At 39.0% G+C, this 13,853-nt stretch overlaps 1 protein-coding gene across 1 annotated transcript in view; it reads right to left on the bottom strand.

The window, feature by feature from the left end:
• Positions 1 to 13,853, bottom strand: part of LOC126228345 (N-acetylglucosamine-1-phosphotransferase subunits alpha/beta-like) — a 163,162-nt gene that overhangs the window by 14,754 nt on the left and 134,555 nt on the right. The window lies entirely within an intron of this gene.

Below are 13,853 nucleotides of genomic sequence, written 5' to 3'. Positions count from 1 at the left end.
ACAAATTATTTTTAAAGTAACAGCTTGTAACCACATGAAAACTTGAAAGCCGCTGAAAATCAAATGAAAATTGCCAAGCCCCACTACTGATGTAAAACAAACTGAGTTCACTGGATAACACATTGAATTAAGGAGTTGTTTAACTGTCATTGCCCTGTGTACCAATATCCACTAGTTTTATAAATTATCTGAAGATCTAGATTTGGGTATTGAAAAGTTTCGTTAATTACATAGCATGTAGCACTGTGTGTCATAAAGCTAAATTATAACTACTAGGTGTACAACTTTGCTTCTGCCATTTTTTCCCCACCATTTGAGGCTTTAATGAAACAAAATTGGTTACACATGTATCATTCAAAGGATTTTCCATCGCTGGCCACTACTTTCTCCCATCTTCTGGGCAGTGTGCGAATCCTGCATTGAAAAAATTGTTCATCTTTTGAAGCGATCCACAAATCGATCCAATTTATGACTTCTTCACGAGATCGGAAGTGTTGGTCAGCCACACCATGCGCCATTGATTTGAACAGGGGGAGCAATGTCTGGAGAATACGGTGGGTGGGGTAGGGCTTCCCATTTTAACATTTCCAAGTACGTTTTGACCTCTTTTTCAACATGGGGTCGAGCACCGTCATGCTGCAAAATCCCTTTATCGTGCCTCTCGCCGTATTGTGGCCATTTATATTTTAACACTCTGCTGAAACGCATTATTTGCATATGATAACAAGCATCTGTTGTTGTTTCACTTGGCTTTAATACCCCATAGACACAACGCTGAGCTGGTCCCACCAAATGCAAATCTTGGAGCCGTGAATATTCGATGTGGAAGCATGGTCAGGATATCCCCACGATTTTTTGCATTTAGGGTTATAGAATTGAACCCATTTTTCATCCCTGGTCACAATGCGATGGAGAAATACCTTCACTTTTTGCCTCTGAAGCAACTGTTCACAAACACATGAATGCCGTTCAACATCTCTCGGTTTCAGCTCACACGGGACCCAAGTTCCTTCTTTCTCAATCATGCCTATAGCCTCGAGACATTTTGAAATGGCTCACTGTGTCACTCCCACTAATTACGCCAATTCTTCCCGAGTTTTACGCGAGTCTTCACTCGGCGATGTCTCCAATTCTGCATTTTGGAAAACATTCTCTCTTCCACCACTATGCCGGTCTACAGCATTAAAATTACCGTTCTTGAAGTGTTGAAACCACTCACGACACATTCTTTCACTTACAGTGTCCTTACCATATATACTTGAGAGCATTCAATGAGACTCAGCCGCTGTTTTCTTCATACTGAAACAAAACAGTAACACCTCCCGCAAATGATGAGAATTAGGCTCGTAAAGTGACATTTTCAATCGAGAACAACTTTATGATGCAGACACAAATCGGCTAATGTTCGAATGAGGCTGTGTTGACTGAGGTAGAAGCTAACTGTCTGACGTGTGCAATCTGTTTCTTTTGACCGCAATTACCGTTGTCGCAATCTATAGGCAAATGGAGGAAAAAATGTTGTACACCTTATAGTAATGTATTATAAACAGGACTCAACATTCACAGATTTAAGTAAATATTGTCTTTCAAAAATATCACTGTAATGAAGTGAATACTAAAATTACTGTAGATGTAGAGCAGCTTTGCAGTAAATATAGTAGGACTGAGGAGGCAGCAGCTCCCTCACTAATTTGTTGCTGTTGTGGTCTTCAGTCCCAGGAGAGGTTCGATGCATCATGTTATTCTATCTTGTGCAAGCCTCTTCATCTCTGGAAAACTACTCCAATTTACATCCTTCTGAGCCTTTTTACTGTATTCATCACTTGGTTACCCTCTACAATTATTACCCCTCACTCTTCCCTCCAGTATTAAATTGATGATCCCTTGATGCCTCAGAATGTGTCCTACCAACCAATCCCTTCTTCTAGTCAGGTTGTGCCACAAATCTCTCTTCTCCCCAGTTTTATTCCGTACCTCCTCATTAGTTACGTCATCTACCCATCTAATCTTCAGCATTCTTCTGATGCACCTCATTTCAATAGCTTCTATTCTCTTCCTGACTATACTCTTTATCATCTTTATTTCACTTCCATACATAGCTACAATCCATTAAACACTTTTTTAAAAAAACTCTTTCTAACATTTAAATCAATATGTTATTTTGATATTAACAATTTTTTTTCTTCAGTAATAATTTTCTTACCATTGCCATTTACATTTTATATCCTCCCTACTTCGGCCATCATTAGTTATTTTTCTGCCCAAATAACAAAACTCATCTACTACTTTAAGTGTCTCATTTGCTAACCTAAATTTCTCAGCATCACCCGATATAATTTGGCTACATTCTATCATACTTGTTTTGCTTTTCTTTGTGGTCATCCATCCTTTTGAGAGGTTTTCGAACTTCAAAGTTTTTATTTCTTCTCCCTGCACTTTACTTCTTAATCCAAATTTTTCTTTTGTCTTCTTTAATGCTTGTTCAATGTACAGACTGAATAATACTGACGATAGGCTACAACTGTGTCTCACTCCCTTCTCAACCGACACTTCTATTTCACACTCCTCGACTCAACTCCACTCTGGTTTCTGTACAAATTGTAAATAGCCTTTTGCTCCGTGTGTTTTACCCCTGCTACCTTCAGAATTTCAAAGAGAGTATTTCACTCGACAGTGTCAAAAGCTTTCCATAAGTCTACAAATGCTGTAAATGCAGGTTTGCCTTTCCTTAACCTATCTTCTACAGTAAGTCTTAGTGACAGCATTGCCTCACATGTTCCTACATTTCTTTGGAATCCAAACTGATCTTCCATGAAGTCAGCTGCTACGAGTTTTTCCATTCATCTATATTGAATCTGTGTTAGTATTTTGCAACCATCACTTTATATTAAACTGATAGTTCAGTAATATTCACACCTGTCAATACATGTTTCCTTTGGAATTAGCATTATTATATTATTCTTGAAGTGTGAAGATGTTTTGCCCGTCTCACACATTATTTGAGTTAGTAACACTATCATTCAACCTAATTCCCACAGTAAAGTTCCCCACTAGGATAGCCACTTGCTCACAAACAGCCATTGATAATATCTTTATAGAAAAGTCCAATGAACAAAATTATATTACAAAACCAATAGTCAATGGCCTCTCAGACCATGACATGCAGTTCCTTCTGTTAAATGTTAATACTGAACAGGATATAAAATCTGTTAAATCTGAGCTCAAGAGGATAATCAGTAAGCCAAAAATTGATTATTTTAGGACACTCCTCAGAGACATTCACTGGACTGATGTTTACAGTGCTCATGGCATGAATGAAAAATATAACATTTTTGCTAATAAAGTGCTTACCTTATTCGAACACTGCTTTCCCCCAAAACTTACCAAGGTTAGAGCAAAGTCTACAAAGAAGCCATGGATTACTCGAGGAATAGGGGTATCTTGTAAAACAAAAAGAAAACTGTATCTGTCAATCGGAAACATTTCCAATGTTGATGCTATAGCACATTATAAGAAATACTGCAAAATATTAAAGACTGTAATACGGATGTCAAAGCAAATAATTTACAAGGAAAAGATAGTCATATCAGATAACAAAATAAAGAAAATATGGGATATAGTGAAGGAGGAGACCGGTAGAACCAGACATGAAGAGGAACAAATAGCATTAAGAGTAAATGATACATTGGTGACATGTGTATAGTGTTGCAGAACTTTTTAACAAACATTTTATAACTGTTACTGAAAAGATGGGGTTGTCAGGTTCGGTAGATGCTGCTATGGATTACCTTAGACCAGACATTTCAAGTAACTTCCACAATATGAATTTGACCCTCACTACCCGAACAGAAATAATGTCCATCATAAAATCTTTAAAATCAAAAACATCTAGCTGGTATGGTGAAATATCAACAAAGTTAATTAAAGAATGTGATTCTGAGCTAAGTAACATATTAAGCTATCTGTGTAACCAGTCGTTTATCAGTGGAATATTTCCTGAATGGCTGAAATATGCTGAAGTTAAGCCACTGTTTAAGAAGGGAGATAAAGAAATAGCATCAAATTTCCGTCCAATTTCACTGTTGCCCGCATTCTCAAAAATTTTCGAAAAAGTAATGTACAGTCGTCTTTATAACCATCTTATCTCAAATAACATACTGTCAAAGTCACAGTTTGGATTTCTAAAAGGTTCTGATATTGAGAAGGCTATCTACATTTACAGTGAAAATGTGCTTAATTCATTAGACAAAAAATTGCAGGCAACTGGTACATTTTGTGATCTGTCAAAGGCATTTGACTGTGTAAATCACAATATCCTTTTAAGTAAACTAGAATATTATAGTGTAACAGGAAACGCTGCAAAATTGTTCAAATCTTATATCTCTGGCAGGAAACAAAGGGTGTTATTAGGAAAGAGCCATGTATCAAGCTATCAGGCATCATCCAACTGGGAACTAATTACATGTGGGGTCTAACAAGGTTCCATTTTGGGGCCCTTACTTTTTCTTGTGTATATCAATGACCTTTCATCAGTAACATTACCAGATGCCAAGTTTGTTTTGTTTACCGATGATACAAACATTGCAATAAATAGCAAATCAAGTGTAGTCTTAGAAAGATCAGCCAATAAAATATTTGTGGACATTAATCACTGGTTCCTAGCCAATTCTTTGTCACTAAACTCTGAAAAAACACACTACATGCAGTTCAGAACTTGTAAGGGGTGTCCCAAGAGTATATGTCTAACATACGATGACAAGAAGATAGAAGAAGTGGACAGTGTTAAATTCTTGGGATTACAGCTTGATAATAAATTCAACTGGGAGGAGCACACCACAGATCTGCTGAAGCGTCTTAACAAATCTCTGTTTGCAATGCGAATTTTGTCAGACATAGGGGATATAAAAATGAAAAAGCTGGCATACTATGCTTACTTTCATTCCACAATGTGTTGTTGTGGTCTTCAGTCCTGAGACTGGTTTCATGCAGCTCTCCATGCTACTCTATCCTGTGCAAGCTTCTTCATCTCCCAGTACCTACTGCAACTTACATCCTTCTGAATCTGCTTAGTGTATTGATCTCTTGGTCTCCCTCTACGATTTTTACCCTCCACGCTGCCCTCCAATGCTAAATTTGTGATCCCTTGATGCCTCAAAACATGTCCTACCAACCGATCCCTTCTTCTAGTCAAGTTGTGCCACAAACTTCTCTTCTCCCCAATCCTATTCAATACCTCCTCATTAGTTACGTGATCTACCCACCTTATCTTCAGCATTCTTCTGTAGCACCACATTTCGAAAGCTTCTATTCTCTTCTTGTCCAAACTGGTTATCGTCCATGTTTCACTTCCATACATGGCTACACTCCATACAAATATTTTTAGAAACGACTTCCTGACACTTAAATCTATACTCGATGTTAACAAATTTCTCTTCTTCAGAAACGATTTCCTTGCCATTGCCAGTCTACATTTTATATCCTCTCTACTTCGACCATCATCAGTTATTTTACTCCCTAAATAGCAAAACTCCTTTACTACTTTAAGTGTCTCATTTCCTAATCTAATCCCCTCAGCATCACCCGATTTAATTTGACTACATTCCATTATCCTCGTTTTGCTTTTGTTGATGTTCATCTTATATCCTCCCTTCAAGACACCATCCATTCCGTTCAACTGCTCTTCCAAGTCCTTTGCTGTCTCTGACAGAATTACAATGTCATCGGCGAACCTCAAAGTTTTTACTTCTTCTCCATGAATATTAATACCTACTCTGAATTTTTCTTTTGTTTCCTTTACTGCTTGCTCAATATACAGATTGAATAACATCGGGGAGAGGCTACAACCCTGTCTCACTCCTTTCCCAACCACTGCTTCCCTTTCATGCCCCTCGACTCTTATAACTGCCATCTGGTTTCTGTACAAATTGTAAATAGCCTTTCGCTCCCTGTATTTTACCCCTGCCACCTTCAGAATTTGAAAGAGAGTATTCCAGTTAACGTTGTCAAAAGCTTTCTCTAAGTCTACAAATGCTAGAAACGTAGGTTTGCCTTTTCTTAATCTTTCTTCTAAGATAATTCGTAAGGTTAGTATTGCCTCACGTGTTCCAACATTTCTACGGAATCCAAACTGATCTTCCCCGAGGTCCGCTTCTACCAGTTTTTCCATTCGTCTGTAAAGAATTCGTGTTAGTATTTTGCAGCTGTGACTTATTAAACTGATAGTTCCGTAATTTTCACATCTGTCAACACCTGCTTTCTTTGGTATTGGAATTATTATATTCTTCTTGAAGTCTGTGGGTATTTCGCCTGTCTCATACATCTTGCTCACCAGATGGTAGAGTTTTGTCAGGAATGGCTCTCCCAAGGCCATCAGTAGTTCTAATGGAATGTTGTCTACTCCCGGGGCCTTGTTTCGACTCAGGTCTTTCAGTGCTCTGTCAAACTCTTCACGCAGTATCTTATCTCCCATTTCATCTTCATCTACATCCTCTTCCATTTCCATAATATTGTCCTCAAGTACATCGCCCTTGTATAAACCCTCTATATACTCCTTCCACCTTTCTGCCTTCCCTTCTTTGCTTAGAACTGGGTTGCCATCTGAGCTCTTGATATTCATACAAGTGGTTCTCTTCTCTCCAAAGGTCTCTTTAATTTTCCTGTAGGCAGTATCTATCTTACCCCTAGTGAGACAAGCCTCTACATCCTTACATTTGTCCTCTAGCCATCCCTGCTTAGCCATTTTGCACTTTCTGTCGATCTCATTTTTGAGACGTTTGTATTCCCTTTTGCCTGCTTCATTTACTGCATTTTTATATTTTCTCCTTTCATCAATTAAATTCAATATTTCTTCTGTTACCCAAGGATTTCTATTAGCCCTCGTCTTTTTACCTACTTGATCCTCTGCTGCCTTCACTACTTCATCCCTCAGAGCTACCCATTCTTCTTCTACTGTATTTCTTTCCCCCATTCCTGTCAATTGTTCCCTTATGCTCTCCCTGAAACTCTCTACAACCTCTGGTTCTTTCAGTTTATCCAGGTCCCATCTCCTTAAATTCCCACCTTTTTGCAGTTTCTTCAGTTTCAATCTGCAGTTCATAACCAATAGATTGTGGTCAGAATCCACATCTGCCCCTGGAAATGTCTTACAATTTAAAACCTGGTTCCTAAATCTCTGTCTTACCATTATATAATCTATCTGATACCTATTAGTATCTCCAGGATTCTTCCAGGTATACAACCTTCTTTTATGATTCTTGAACCAAGTGTTAGCTATGATTAAGTTATGCTCTGTGCAAAATTCTACAAGGCGGCTTCCTCTTTCATTTCTTCCCCCCAATCCATATTCACCTACTATGTTTCCTTCTCTCCCTTTTCCTACTGACGAATTCCAGTCACCCATGACTATTAAATTTTCATCTCCCTTCACTACCTGAATAATTTCTTTTATCTCGTCATACATTTCATCAATTTCTTCATCATCTGCAGAGCTAGTTGGCATATAAACTTGTACTACTGTAGTAGGCAAGGGCTTTGTGTCTATCTTGGCCACAATAATGCGTTCACTATGCTGTTTGTAGTAGCTAACCCGCACTCCTAGTTTTTTATTCATTATTAAACCTACTCCTGCATTACCCCTATTTGATTTTGTATTTATAACCCTGTAATCACCTGACCAAAAGTCTTGTTCCTCCTGCCACCGAACTTCACTAATTCCCACTATATCTAACTTTAACCTATCCATTTCCCTTTTTAAATTTTCTAACCTACCTGCCCGATTAAGGGATCTGACATTCCACGCTCCGATCCGTAGAATGCCAGTTTTCTTTCTCCTGATAACGACGTCATCTTGACTAGTCCCCGCCCGGAGATCCGAATGGGGGACTATTTTACCTCCGGAATATTTTACCCAAGAGGACGCCATCATCATTTAATCATACAAAAAAGCTGCATGTCCTCGGGAAAAATTTCGGCTGTAGTTTCCCCTTGCTTTCAGCCGTTCGCAGTACCAGCACAGCAAGGCCGTTTTGGTTAATGTTACAAGGCCAGATCAGTCAATCATCCAGACTGTTGCCCCTGCAACTACTGAAAAGGCTGCTGCCCCTCTTCAGGAACCACATGTTTGTCTGGCCTCTCAACAGATACCCCTCCGTTGTGGTTGCAGCTACGGTACGGCCATCTGTATTGCTGAGGCACGCAAGCCTCCCCACCAACGGCAAGGTCCATGGTTCATGGGGGAAGCATTCCACAATGTCATATGGGATTATTTTTTGGGGTAATTCATCAAGCCAAGCTAAAGTTTTCCGGGCACAAAAACATGCAGTAAGAATTATATGTGGTGTGAACTCAAGAACATCCTGCAGAAGCCTGTTTAGGGAACTAGGGATACTAACTACTGCTTCCCAATATATTTATTCCTTGATGAAATTTGTCATTAAAAATATATCACTTTTTCAAACCAACAGCTCAATTCATGGAATCAATACTAGAAATAAGAATAATCTTCACAAGGATTTAAAGACACTTAGTCTTGTACAAAAAGGTGTGCATTATTCAGGAACACACATTTTCAATAACTTGCCAGCAGCCATAAAAAGCTTACTAATGAAATTCAGTTTAAGAGAAGCCTAAAGGATTTATTGGTGGCCAACTCCTTCTATTCCATTGATGAATTCCTTAGTAAAACCAACTGATCTGTATATAAGTACAACATAACTTCTGCACAATTTCAGTGCAGTAATGTGTTCATTGAAAAGTGTGTGTGTGTGTGTGTGTGTGTGTGTGTAAGTATAATCTAACTTCTGCACCATTTCAGTGCAGTAATGTGTTCATTGTAAATAAGTATTACAGTAGTTGTATTACATGTTTATTACCTTATAAATAAATAAAAAACTTTTTTATTTTAAATTCAGTGCATTAATATTTGTAAAATGACTCTTAGTGTTCATTAAAAAATGTGGAATGGTACATTAGCTTATTTGTTTTAGTTGTAAATATTTGTTATGTATTGTTGTTTTTCTGACATGTTCCACATCCTGAAGGACCTCCTCACTACGGATCACTTGGAATGAAAGTAAATCTAATCTAAATCTAATCTAATCTATTGGGCCTTGTCTTTTTATCTATTTGATCCTCTGCTGAATTCACTATTTCATGAATGAGATTTTCACTCTGCAGCGGAGTGTGTGCCAATATGAAACTTCCTGGCAGATTAAAGCTGAGTGCCGGACCGAGACTTGAACTCGGGACCTTTGCCTTTCACGGGCAAGTGCTCTACCGACTGAGCTACCCAAGCACGACTCACTCCCCGTCCTCACAGCTTCTGTAAAGTTTGGAAGGTAGGAGACGAGGTACTGGCAGAAGTAAAGCTGTCAGGATGGGGTGTGAGTCGTGCTTGGGTAGCTCAGTTGGTAGAGCACTTGCCCGTGAAAGGCAAAAGGTCCCGCGTTCGAGTCTCGCTCCGGCACACAGTTTTAATCTGCCAGGAAGTTTCACTATTTCATCTCTCAAAAGATACCCATTCATCAACTACTGCATTTCCTTCCCCTGTTCTAGTCAGTTGTTGCCTAATGCTCCCTCTGAAACTCTAAAGGTCCCATCTCCTTTATTTTCTACCATTTTGCAGTTTCTTTAGTTCTAATTTACAGTTCACATCCAATACATTGTGGTTAAAGTCCACACCTGCCGTTGGAAATGTCTTACAGTTTAAAATCTGGTTTCGACATCTCTGTCTTGCCATTATATAATTTATCTAAAACCTTATGGTGTCTTCAGGTCTTTTCCACATACATGATTCTTAAACTGAGTATTAGCTATGATTAAATTATGCTCTGTGCAAAGTTCTTCCTGGACGCTTCCTCTTTCATTCCTTTCCCCCAGTCCATATTCATCTGTATTTTTCCTTCTCTTCCTTTTCCTGCTATCAAATTCCAGCCCCAATCACAATTAAATTTTTCTCTCCCTTAGCTATCTAAATAATTTCTTTTATCACATCATACATTTCTTCAATCTCTTCACCATCTGCAGAGCTAGTTGGCATATAAACTTGCACTACTGTGGTGGGTGTTGACTTGTGTCTATCTTGGCTACAATAATGTGTTCACTGTGCTATCCACAGTAGCTTACCCACATTTCTGTTTTCTTATTCATTATTAAACCTACCCCTGCACAGCCCCTTTCTGATTTTGTATTTATAACTCTGTGTTCACCTGACCAGATGTCATGTTCCTCCTGCCACTTAACTTCACTAATTCCCTCTATATCTAACTTCAACATAATCATTTCCCTTTTTAAATTTTCTAACCCACCTATGTGATTAAGGGATCTAATCTTCCACACTCTGATCCATAGAACACCAATATTGTTTCTCCTGATGACAACATCCTCCTCAGTAGCCCCCCCCCCCTCCCCTCTCTCCTCCCCCCAACAATCCAAATGGGGGGACTATATTTTACCTACAGAATATTTTACCCAAAATTTAACCATAGAGTAGAGCTGCATGCCCTCCGAAAAATTATGGCTGTACTTTCCCACTGCTTTCAGCTGTTTGCAGTAGCAGCACAGTAAGGCTGTTTTAGTTGATGCTACCAGGCTACACCAGTCAATCATCCAGACTGTTGCCCCTGCAACTACTGAAAAGGCTGCTACCCCTCTTCAGGAACCACACGTTTGTCTGGCCTCTCAATAGATACCCTTCAGTTATGGTTGCACCGGCAGTATGGCTATCTATATCACTGAGGCACACAAGCCACCCAACCAATGGCAATGTCCATGGTTCATGCAGGCCAGCGTACTAATTTAACCAATTAACAGCATTAAGCAGTACAGTGATACTTTATTGTTAATACAAAATAAGTTACTATGTTTTCTTGTCTTCTATTTATGAATATCTTGATTCATTCCACATTTCTGAAGATAGTTATTCTTGATGGGATCCTCAGAACACGATGAATTAATTAATTATATAATTAATTGTCAGACCACTGAATAACGGCATGTGGTCTGAAAAGTAGAAACTGTGTTTCCTAACTGTTATCTATTATTACTTATTGTTTTAAGATGTACCTTTCTTGCTCACTTTAATCTTTTTTTCAAATTAAATGTCTATAAGATCACTTCTGTCAACTTTGAGACAATGTGTTTTGCAAGTGTTAAGCTTTACTGTGTCAATAGTCATCAGCTTCATTCCTAAAATTCACTAGACAGACGCACTCTTAAGTCTGACAACACTTTGTAGCTATCATAGCTGGTACGTGTGTCCAATTGCAGAGGATGAAAACAGTTCAGGAAAATGTCCGTCACTAATCTCATAATAGTCTAAAGCAGATTTCCTGGGCCACCACTTCTGATCCTGGTACTGATGACTCCTATGAAGAAAAAAAAAAAAAACTTTTTTGTACATCACTTTTCACTCTGTATTATTCTTATCTTCAATTTATTAATCAGCTACTTCGACAAAGTTATGACTTCCCAAAATCATGCCATATAATTAGGTCCATTCTATCTGACACCTAGAATAGCTTTTCAACAACCCCCGGAACCTCGAAAATATCCTGGTCAGACCCTATGCTCCTGTGTACCACATGTTATGTTAGTACCACTCACCTTTCTACACTGGTACGACACCCACCAAGACTGGCAAACACAATATCCTGTTGCAGAGTATGCTCTACAATATGAAAATCTTGACCTCAGTGCCTGTTTCACCACATGTGCCATCTGGATTCTCTTTCTTGAGACCAGTTTCTCAGCAACTCTGCAAGTCAGAACTGGTTCACAACGTGTTCTTGGTTCTTGCCACCCACCTGGCCTAAATTTACATTAATTTCTTTGGTTTCAGCATTTCTTTTCAGTAACAATTTCTTTTCTTCACTCTCATTTAGTCTTCTGTATATCTTTTATTTTCTGACCTGTCTTTTTCTTCCCTGCCCCCAATTCCCCTTTATATCACACATAATGCACTTAACTTTCAGATCTTATTAACTTCGACAACTGTTGCACAATATTTCTTCAGTAATCTCTGCCTTGCTTACTAACGTATTTTCCACCTTTTAACTCTCAGGTTCTCAAATCTTGTCCAGTGCAGTCCTCAGAAATCAGTCTTTCCCTCTCATCCCATCCAGTAATGCTCCCCTGACGCGGGTTTCGGGATGACTGTTTAGTAACTGTACCCATTTCCTAAATCTCGCCAGTCCTTTTCCTTCATCCTTCTACATTCCCCTTCAACCCTCCTGCCAAGAGCTTGCAAATTTACCTAACTTTTCTACATGTTTTCTCTTGCCGCTCTCTGGTGAGCAGCTTTGTTATTCGTCCAGTTCTTTTATATTTTCAAAAATAAATATGAGGTGTTACTTGTTAGTTACATCTGACATATTGTTGCTATGCTCTGAAGTCATTATCAGGATTGAGGTACTCATTTTATATCTTTTTTTCTGCTGCAAACGTATTGTCTATGTTTCTTCGAAATGGATGGTTCTCTACTTTCTAAGTTGAATTCACTATTTTTTTTTTTTACACGGCTTTCTTGCCACCTAAAACACTTTTTTTATTCTTTCAATGACACCATTCTATTGCTGCAGCCGAGTCACGCCAAATGGGTGAGCCATTTCCTAGTTTTGATCCATGCTGAACAACTTCTTCCGTCATTTATTATATTGTCACCACTACTTACTCATGTTCAGACCCTATATTCGATTAACCATTCCTATATAACATCTTCCAGGTATAGCACAATAGAATAAGTGCTGAGACTTCAATGGCTGAGATGGAGACCATCAGAATGGCTTAGCTAGTGGAGGAAGCAACCCTGCTTTCAGGGGTAATATTAAAGCCCAAGATACATAAACACTAACAGGTCAGGGCTGACTGCAAAGACGTATGTTCTCCATGTCTGGGGTGTCCTAAAATGAACTCTGTGGCTTACAACCTCAGGTTTACCTCTAGGAATGGGCTGTGCCCACCCTCTAATCTGGGTTTCAACTTCTGACATGATGGAAACAGAGTAAAGACTACTTGAAGAGGTAACTGGGAATACAAATCCTCTACCAGCATGAGCAGTGCAGCCCAGGTTATCAGATCAAGGAAAACCTGAAACATCTGTGAAGGAAAGTCTGCACTTCCCAGAATGTTAAGAAAGAAATATGTCCCGAATGAACACGTGCTTGGAATCGTGAACACCAGCATGCTCCTTTTTTTAAAAAAGTGGCTGATCAATTTTCTAAGAGAGAAACACTTTGCAAGAGGCCAGATACCTGGACAGAAACCCAACAGATTCAGAAAAGTACAGAATCTATAAGAGAACACCAGTGGTAAAAAGTACCTGAAACATAATGATTCTAGAAACAGCCTTTGTAAAAGAAGAATAGAGCTGAACCCATCATCAGTTTTATGTTACTAGCAGTGGAGATTCAAAAAACAACAAGAGAAATCCTGAAAAAGTGGATGACTTTTGGGAAACTCTCAAAGATGCAGCATCTACAATTCCTCATCATTGTATTAAAATCTTGCTTGGTGACTTCAGGCTTAAGTGGATTGGTTGGTTGATTGGTTGCTTAAATGGACTGAACTACTAAGTCAGCAGTCTCTCTGTCCTTGAAGAGACAGGTCTCTACGACTGCAGGTCAAAGAGAGCCTACTGCACAAAACTCAGGGGAAGAAAACCTGCCCCCACCACTTATCAGTGGTACTCTACTGCAAGACTGCCTTGGAAAGACTGACAACACAGACAGGGGAAGAACAGCACAGACAGACAAAAGACAAACAAGTCCAACAGACCACACAAGAGGAGCGACGGGGAAGGGGGGGGGGGGAGGGGGGGAGAAAAGAAGAGTAGAATAGCATGTAGGATGAAGACCAGA

Source organism: Schistocerca nitens, unplaced genomic scaffold (genome assembly GCF_023898315.1).
Source record: "Schistocerca nitens isolate TAMUIC-IGC-003100 unplaced genomic scaffold, iqSchNite1.1 HiC_scaffold_363, whole genome shotgun sequence".
Classification (NCBI taxonomy): Eukaryota; Metazoa; Arthropoda; class Insecta; order Orthoptera; family Acrididae; genus Schistocerca; species Schistocerca nitens.
The sequence above is the reverse complement of the archived record's forward strand: the minus strand, read 5'-3'. Positions and strand labels throughout refer to the sequence as shown.